At 44.3% G+C, this 8,408-nt stretch overlaps 1 pseudogene across 1 annotated transcript; it reads left to right on the top strand.

Moving 5' to 3' along the window:
* Positions 1 to 5,733: 5,733 nt before the first annotated feature.
* On the top strand, positions 5,734 to 7,577 carry LOC306655254 (large ribosomal subunit protein eL32-like; annotated as a pseudogene). Its single transcript has one exon. The product of its transcript is annotated as a large ribosomal subunit protein eL32-like (transcript).
* Positions 7,578 to 8,408: the final 831 nt, after the last annotated feature.

Raw genomic sequence — 8,408 nt, 5'->3', positions numbered from 1 at the left:
TGTGTGGGCTTCTCCACATGCCTGAGTTATCACTTGAGACCAGCTTGGGGCCTCAGAAGTCCCTGCTGCAGTCTCTCTCAAGTTACTTCATGCACTGAGTGTGTTGCTGTTCCTGCTTTGCCACAGGTATCAGCCCATTTAGTGTCCCTTGACCAATGGAAGGCTGGATGACAATATGGCTGACTGGGTGTACACCCAGTCCAGTACTAACTGAAAAAATAGCTCCAAGCACAGGGTATATTGATGCAGGCTGGGTCATTGCCCCATTGGGTTATCACATTATTCGTGGACTGACCACCTGTTTTTTGCTAAGTTCTCTGTGCTGAATATTACACCGAAAACATACTTGTGATCTGTCCTCCTGAGTGTACTTTCAAAATCCCCAGCAATTTTTTCACTTGGCCCTTCCTGACTTCAAATGGCTTATGCTTTAGTATAAACATTTAAAACATTGGTGCTACCAAGGTCCTAGATAGTGTGGCATGCTGAATACCAACTTGCAAATTTTCAGGAATTGTACAAGCTGATTGTTAAACACAACCACAATCCAAAAGTTGAATTATATAAATGTACAGTCAAATAAAGTATATTAAAAACAAAGGTAATAGGGGGCTGGAATTGAAGATCTGTGGTAGAACACTTGCCTGGCATGTGTGAAGCACTGGGTTTGAACTTCAGCACCGCATAAAAATTTAAAAAATAAAAAATAAAGGCGTTTAAAAAAAGTAATAAATGTGAGGCACTGGGTTCGATCCTCAGCACCACATAAAAATAAGTAAATAAAGATATGTGTGTAAGATATAAAGCCACCTTTCCCTCCCGTGACAGGAATTTCCCACCTCCCAACAACCTGTCAATCTGCGTTCTCCCCACCTCTCACATTATAGGAATTTCCGGCTTATGTTGCTGTAATATTCCTGCCTCCCACGTTAGGTCCTAATATGTCATTGGTCCATCAGTCAATCTGTAAGAATTCTCCTCCACGATTGGTCCTCTCAGCCCGTGAAATTTCTATGTCTGAGAGAAACCTTGCGCCATCTTTCTCTTTTCTTTTTCCCCTTTCCCGTGCAGATGTGAATTCTTCTGCGCAAATTAAAGGGTTCCTTGTGTGAGACCTGTATCTGTGGAGCGTTTCTGGGAGCTAGCCACGAACCATGACTGCGCCCTTTTACCACCTAACATCTGGTGCCGAAGACTCGGGGATGGGTTTTTTTTTCCGCTGACTAAGCAGGTGGTACCCCATCCTATAGCAAGCTCCAGCGCCCCCCTTATACAGGCTCATCTTCCATTTACCTGGATGCCCAGTTTTCTGCATACAACACCAGACTCCAGAATTGGTGAGTTCCCTTAGGGCCCTGACCAGAAACACATCTCCGCAGCCCACGGTGCGCCGTGGTGCCGTTCCCTCTCCCCGCACTGCGGTTTCCCTCCTGGGGCTTTTTCTCGCTGCCTGAGGCTCCCGCCGTGGTGCCGCCCCCCCCCCCATCTGAGAAGCGGCCATTCCCGCCGCTCCCTTCCGCTGCCCTGCGCCTTCCCTTTCGTGGCTTCCGCCGCCTGGCCCGCGGCTCCCGCCGCTGGACTGCCAAGGTGTGGGGGTATCTCCGTGGTCCCCAGAGCTGGTCCTAGTTGCTGGGTGGACTCCTGGGTTTTATGGTGCTGAGATTCTTTCTCAGGGTCTGAACCTCTCTCTTATTTCCCACTGTGTCTGGCTCGAAATCCTGGCCAGGTGTTGAGACCCTCTCGGCTTATGCCCGGTTAAACATTGGTTCTTGGTGACGACCAGCCTTTGTTCTAACCTCTCGTTGCCTGGCATCGTGGTCTCAGGACGCCGAAATCACTAGCCAGGTGGGTCTCAGTTTACCATGGGATTCAGGACATCCACCCCAGCAAACTCGCCCCTGAGATGTTTAAATCATCTCAAACCCCTTCACCTATTCCCTAAATCAGAGCTAAATTGTCCTTTAGATAATAAGTCAGAATGGTCTATTTATGGCACCCTAAATTCTAGCTTTATACTAGGTAAAATTATATGCCTTTACAGCCTGCTCTCCCCGCAACTGGACTTCTACCATGAACCCCTCAATTGACTCAATTTCTAAAAAGGAACCTCCAAACTGCTTGCCCCACGCTGCCCACTTCCAGCTCGAAGAAGTCAGATCGGTCATCGGCCCTTTTCCCTACAGTAGTGAAGGAGTTCCTAGTATTAGAGGGGTAAATGAAGTCAGAATTGGGGAGAGGCAGTTAATGCAGAAATAGGGGATCAAGCAAATCGAGAAAATGAAGTCCATGAAAATCATCTGCCTTTGGAAGCCTGGGAGGAGAATGAACTTTTTACATCTCACCTGCAAAACCAACCCCAGTCACCTAGGCAGGAAGCAGAGAAGGCTTCAAAAAGAACTGGAGAGCAAGATTTTTTTATTTTCTATATAAAATGAAATGGGGGAATGTAAGATATAAAGCCACCTTTCCCTCCCATGACAGGAATTTCCCACCTCCCAACAACCTGTCAATCTGTGTTCTCCCCGCCTCTCACGTTATAGAAATTTCTGGCTTATGTTGCTGTAATATTCCTGCCTCCCACGTTACGTCCTAATATGTCAATGGTCCATCAGTCAGTCTGTAAGAATTTTCCTCCACGATTGGTTCCTCTCAGCCCTCGAAATTCCTATGTCTGAGAGAAACCTTGCGCCATCTTTCTCTTTTCTTTCTTCCCCTTCCCCCGTGCAGACGTGAATTCGTCTGCGCAAAATAAAGGTTCCTTGTGTGAGACCTGTATCTGTGGAGCGTTTCTGGGAGCTAGCGACGAACCATAACTGCGCCCTTTTACCACCTAACAATGTGTCCATCTACAACTAAAAAAATATTCTAAAAAAAGTAATAAACATTCAAAATTCATTGCTGTGCTGGGCATGGTAGGACACACCTGTAAATCCTAGCTGCTCAGAAGGCAGAACCAGGAGGATCACAAGTTCAAGAGAAGCCTGGGCAACTTAGAGACCCTGTCTCAAAATTAAATTGGAAAAAATAAAAAGGGCTGGGGATGTAACTCAGTGGTAGCATGTTTACCTAGCATGCCTGCAGCCCTGGTTTAATCCCCCGTACTGAAAAAACAAACAAGCAAACAACAATGATAAAACCCTCATTGCTTCATAATCAGTTTCCTATATGATGGGTTACTGCATGCCCAATTCTGCATTTAGTGACATGACTTGGTAGCTTTGAATTTAGCCATGGTGGTGATATTTACACAACTGATATCAGCAAACACTACAAATCAGCTCTTTCCCCAAAGCCCATTGTTAAATATTTCCCAGAACATTGCTGGCCCTAGAGATAACCAACTCTGGTGTTTTTTTCACCCTTTTTCAGCAGAGGTTTTCCACTAAGAGTGCTTGGTTGCTGCTTGGAGGAGGAAGAGGAATGAAAACAGGCCCTGCCCATGTGGGTTTGTATGTTATTGTGTGGGTTTGTGTGTGTGTGGTGCTGGGGATTGAACTCAGGGTTTCAGGCATGTTCAGCAAGTGCTCTATCACTGAGCTATATCCCCAGCTCCTCCACCACCTTCTTTGAGACAAGGTCTCTCCTAAGTTGCTGAGGCTGGTCTTGAACTTGGGATACTTCTGCCTCCACCTCCTTAGTAACTGGGGTTACAGGCATACACCACCACATCAGCTGTTTGTATGTTTTTAATACAAACTTATATGTAAGATTTTGAGTAAAGTCTTTTTAGTTAAAATATATTGAAGTGACTGGTCTGATTCTTCTATTTTACTGTTTAGGAAAAGCAACTTTTAATGTTCAGATCCACAGTGAAGTGACTTCCTCTAGGTCTGCAGGGCCTAGTCCACTGCCTCACCTTGGGGAACCAACACCATGGCGCCTCACAGTGGGGGACAGACTCCTGCAGGGGCTGCTCCCGGTCCCAGTGCCAGAGACTCTCTTTGCTCCTAAGGGATCTGTGAGCCTTTCCAGAGCCATGTGCACTGGGCCTCTTTGCCCTGTACAGAGTAGAATCCCACCAAGTCTGACACGTGTATTCTCCCTTAACAGAAATCCTTCCCGACATGTTAGGACTGCTGGGTTTTCAGAACCCATCTTCCATGACCGATTTGAGGTCAAGTTGGAAATCTGATCCTCATAAACAGGTTTTTAAACTTGTTCCCAAGTTTTGGTTGGGAAATCTGCTTAAAGCCTTAGAAAAATAAACAAAACACAATAGCTATTTTATTTTATTTTTTTATTAAGTAGAGCCAGAAATGGATATGAGAGCCCGCTAGAGGGCAAGAGGCTGTATTGGCAATAGTACTTGGGCGGGTACACAGGAGATAGCGGAAGGGTGGCAAAATGGAGAGAAGAGGATATGGGAGTGAAAAAATAGAAACATTTAAAAGAATTATTTTTAGGGGTAAGAAAATTTAGCTCCAGGTGTCAAGGAGTATACAATTTCCTGAGACAAAATCTTGCCAATTGCTTCCCAGTAGCAGAACCTGATCTCTTATATTATTAGTCAGTTCTGCTTTGTTACGTAATCCCAATTATACAGCACTTAGGCAGTACATGAATGCATTGCTCAAACATTTTCATGGTACCTATCATGAAGAATTCTGTAATAAATGTTGAATTCGTTTGTTAGGGCTTCCCTAACAAAACTCCACAGACTGGATGATTTAAATAAACAGAAGTTTATTTGCTTACAGCGTGGAGCCCAGAAGTCCAAGATCAAGGAGTCAGCAGGTTTGGTTTCTTCTGAGGCCTCTCTCCATGGCTTGCAGCTTGCTGCCTTCTTGGTGAGTTCTCACATGGTCTGCACACACATCTGGTGGTTCTGTGTGTCCAAATTTCCTCTTTTGATAAGGACACTGATCATATTAGATAGGGACCACACTAAAACCCTCATTTTAAACTTAATTATCTCTTTAAAGATCTTATTTCCATATGTAGCTATAACAGTGGTTCCCTTTATGCTTTGAATATAACCCTTGCTGTGCTGCCTCTGTGACTTATTTTTAAAATGGACATGTTTTCCCTTCCTATCTCCCTGCTCCTCCCTAATCTTTCCTCCTCCCTAATCTCAGGGGAAACAGGATTTCCTTTCTTCCCCATTTTAGACAGATTTATCTGTCCTTAAGTACACACCCACCATAGGAACCAAGTAATCCAGACTTTGGGTGTGGTACCAGGTCTCAGAAATTACTATCTTCCAAATTAACTAGTGAATTACAACTCCAACAGAGAACAGATGGAATGTAGCCTTTGAATCACCTCTTTAAAAGGCCCCTGTTCCTGCTGATGGGCAGAATCACAGACTCTGGGACAGGAGTCCCCTGTGTTTCTCCTTTGCTAGCAAAGTTATAAAGCTGCTTTTTCCTTTTTTGCAAAACCATGTCCTTGTTATTGGATTTGGCATTGGGGACAAGGACCAAGCTTTCAGCAATATAGCTATATTCTGAAGTGCTAGACTTTAGCATTTTAATATATGCAATTTGAGGGGATATAATTTGACCTAAAAAAAATGTTTAAGAACTGTTTTTCCAGCTGGGTATGGTGACACATGCCTATAATCCCAGTGGCTCAGGAGGCTGAGGCAGGAGGATCACAGGTTCAAAGCCAACCTCAGCAACTTAGTAAGGTCGTAAGTAACTTAGTGAGATCCTGTCTCAAAAAAAAAAAAAAAAGAAAGAAAAGGAATGTGGGAATGTGGCTTGGTGCCAAAGTGCCCTTGGGTTCAATCCCTGGCACAAAAAACAAAAAAACAAAAAAAAAAAAACAACCACAAACTTTATCCTATCTTGAGTGAATATGACCCCAATTGCATTCTTGGCTATAAAAAGGAGCTCCCCCACTGACACTGAGGGGTTTTGTCATCTACACAAGTTGACTGCTATGCCTGGGGCTGAGATCTTATCAGGGAAAGTGCCTTTAAGAAGCATCTCATGTTGACTTAAATAATTTTAAGATTTACACCTCTCCTCCATATTGCCTTTTTTATCTTGTTTTCGTTATTTATTATTATTACTATCAGGGTTTGAACCTAGGGGTGTTTAACCACTGAGCCACATCCCTACCCCCTTTTATTTTTTATTTTGAGAAAGATTCTCATTAAGTTGCTTAGGACCTTGTTAAGTTGCTGAGGCTGGCCTTGAACTTGCGTTTCTCCTGCCTCAGCCTCCCAGGCCCACAAGTATGCACCACTGTGCCCAGTTTTGTCCAGTTTCTACAGAATTATTTTAATAGGTGAGAAGTCCCCAAACAATTTTCAATATTAGCAGAAGCTACTAATGATGTGGAAACAGGTGCAAGGGCTGAGCTGAAAGTAGGTAGCGAGATCACTGCCAGAGTCAAAGTATTTCTCATCTAACAACTTGTCGAGTACTTCCTCTATGCTGTGTCACTGTTCCTTCATTCCTTCCTGAATCCATTTGTATTTGTCAGACATCTGAAGTAAGCTGGACCACTGCAGATGCGCAGCAGAGTGACATTCTCACCACCCTGCCCTTATGAATTTACAGTTCATTTGTGCTGTTACAGAAAGTGACTCACAGAAACAGTCCCTGTCCTACAAAAGGAGAGGCTCCTAAAAGGGTCATGACCAGGAATTCTCTGGAGACCCAGAGTGGTGGTTTCCTTTAATCTCCGGGAAAAGACTAAAAGGATTGCCAGATAAGACTGCAGTCAAACTCCTTCCTGTCCCTCCACACATGCATGCAAATGAATTTGAAATATGAATTTTAGGTATTCCTTTAATGACCTGGTATATTAGTCAGGGTTCTCTAGAGGAACAGAATCAACAGGAAGTATGATTATAAAAGGGGATTTATTAGATTGGCTTACACGACCCGAAGCTGGATAGCCCACAATGGTCGTCTGCAGGCTGGAGAGCTGGAAGCACCAGCAGCTCTGTGGTCCAAGAGGCGGAAGCCCCAGAACAAGAAGGATCAACAGTGCTTCCCTAGTCCAAGACCAAGGCTTCTGAAAACTACCTAGAGAATCACTGGCAGAGTCCTCTTTGAAAGAGTGAAGAAGTGAGAGTCCAGTATCTTCAGACGATCCAAGCAGCAATCAAGAACCCGTTCAGCTCTCTCTTCCTCGGCGCTGCCTACAGAGGTGACTGCCATCTGTATTTGGCATCATGGCTGCCCTCAGACCTCTTGTGAAGCCCAAAATCATCAAAAAGAGGACAAAGAAGTTCATTGGGCACCAGTCAGACTGATATGTCAAAATTAGGCGCAACAGGCGGAAACCCAGAGGTATTGACAACAGGGTGCAGAGAAGATTCGAGGGCCAGATCTTGATACCCAACATTGGTTATGGGAGCAACAAGAAGACAAAGCACATGCTGCCTAGTGGCTTCTGGAAGTTCCTGGTCCACAACGTCAAGGAGCTGGAAGTGCTGCTCATGTGCAACAAATCTTACTGTGCTGAGATTGCTCACAACGTTTCCTCTAAGAATCACAAAGCCATCATGGAAAGAGCAGCCCAACTGGCCATCAGTCACCAATCCCAACGCCAGGCTGCGCAGTGAAGAAAACGAGTAGACAGTTCATGGGCACATTTTTTGTGTGCTTAAATAAAACCATAAAAACCGTCAAAAAAAAAAAAAAAAAAAAAGAATCTGTTCAAGAAGAGTTGAGCTTGCATCTGCATCGGCATCTGCTTCCTTGTTCTTCCAGCTTTTATTCCATCCAAGCCACCATCCTATTGGGCAGTGCTGCCCACACTTAGGGAGGGGCTCCACTTCAGTTCACTATCCCACATTTCGATCATTCCTGGACACACCCTCATTGACACACCCAGAACCTCTTAATCATGGACATCACTTAACCCAATCAAATCAACAATTCAAATTAGCCATTATACCTGGGAAGTGGATTTTAAATAAGAAAAAGCATTGTGTATGCCTTTCCAGTCCTCTGCCCCAGTAGATTATAAACCATCTGAGGCTAAGAACCAAAGTGTGTCATCTGTAGCCTCAGGCATTCTTTGTTGGAAGTGGGCACTCAATACATATTCACAGATGTGATCTGAATCTTCAAGAGGAAAGAGGGTTTGTTTGTTCATTTGTTTGTTGTTTTGGTACTGGGGATTGAACCCAGGAATGTTTTGCCATTGAATTTCATTCCCAGACTTTTTTATGTTTTTATTTTGAGAAAGGATCTCCCTAAGTTGCTTAGGGCCTTGCTACATTGCTGAGGCTTACCTTGAACCTACAATCCTCCCGCCTCAGCCTCCTGAGTCAGGATTAAAGGCATGTACCCCTACACCCAACTCAAGAGGAAAGAGAGGTTAACCAAAGCCACTTCAATACCAAGAAAAAAACAATGTCATCACTCTTTTAGATTGAGAAAGAGGTAAGGCCTGAGTACCCCAGAAAGCAACCCAAGTGACTGGTGGCAGGTCATACTCTTCTT

The sequence above is a fragment of the Sciurus vulgaris genome (assembly GCF_902686455.1).
Source record: "Sciurus vulgaris genome assembly, chromosome: 2".
Taxonomy (NCBI): Eukaryota; Metazoa; Chordata; class Mammalia; order Rodentia; family Sciuridae; genus Sciurus; species Sciurus vulgaris.
The sequence above is the reverse complement of the archived record's forward strand: the minus strand, read 5'-3'. Positions and strand labels throughout refer to the sequence as shown.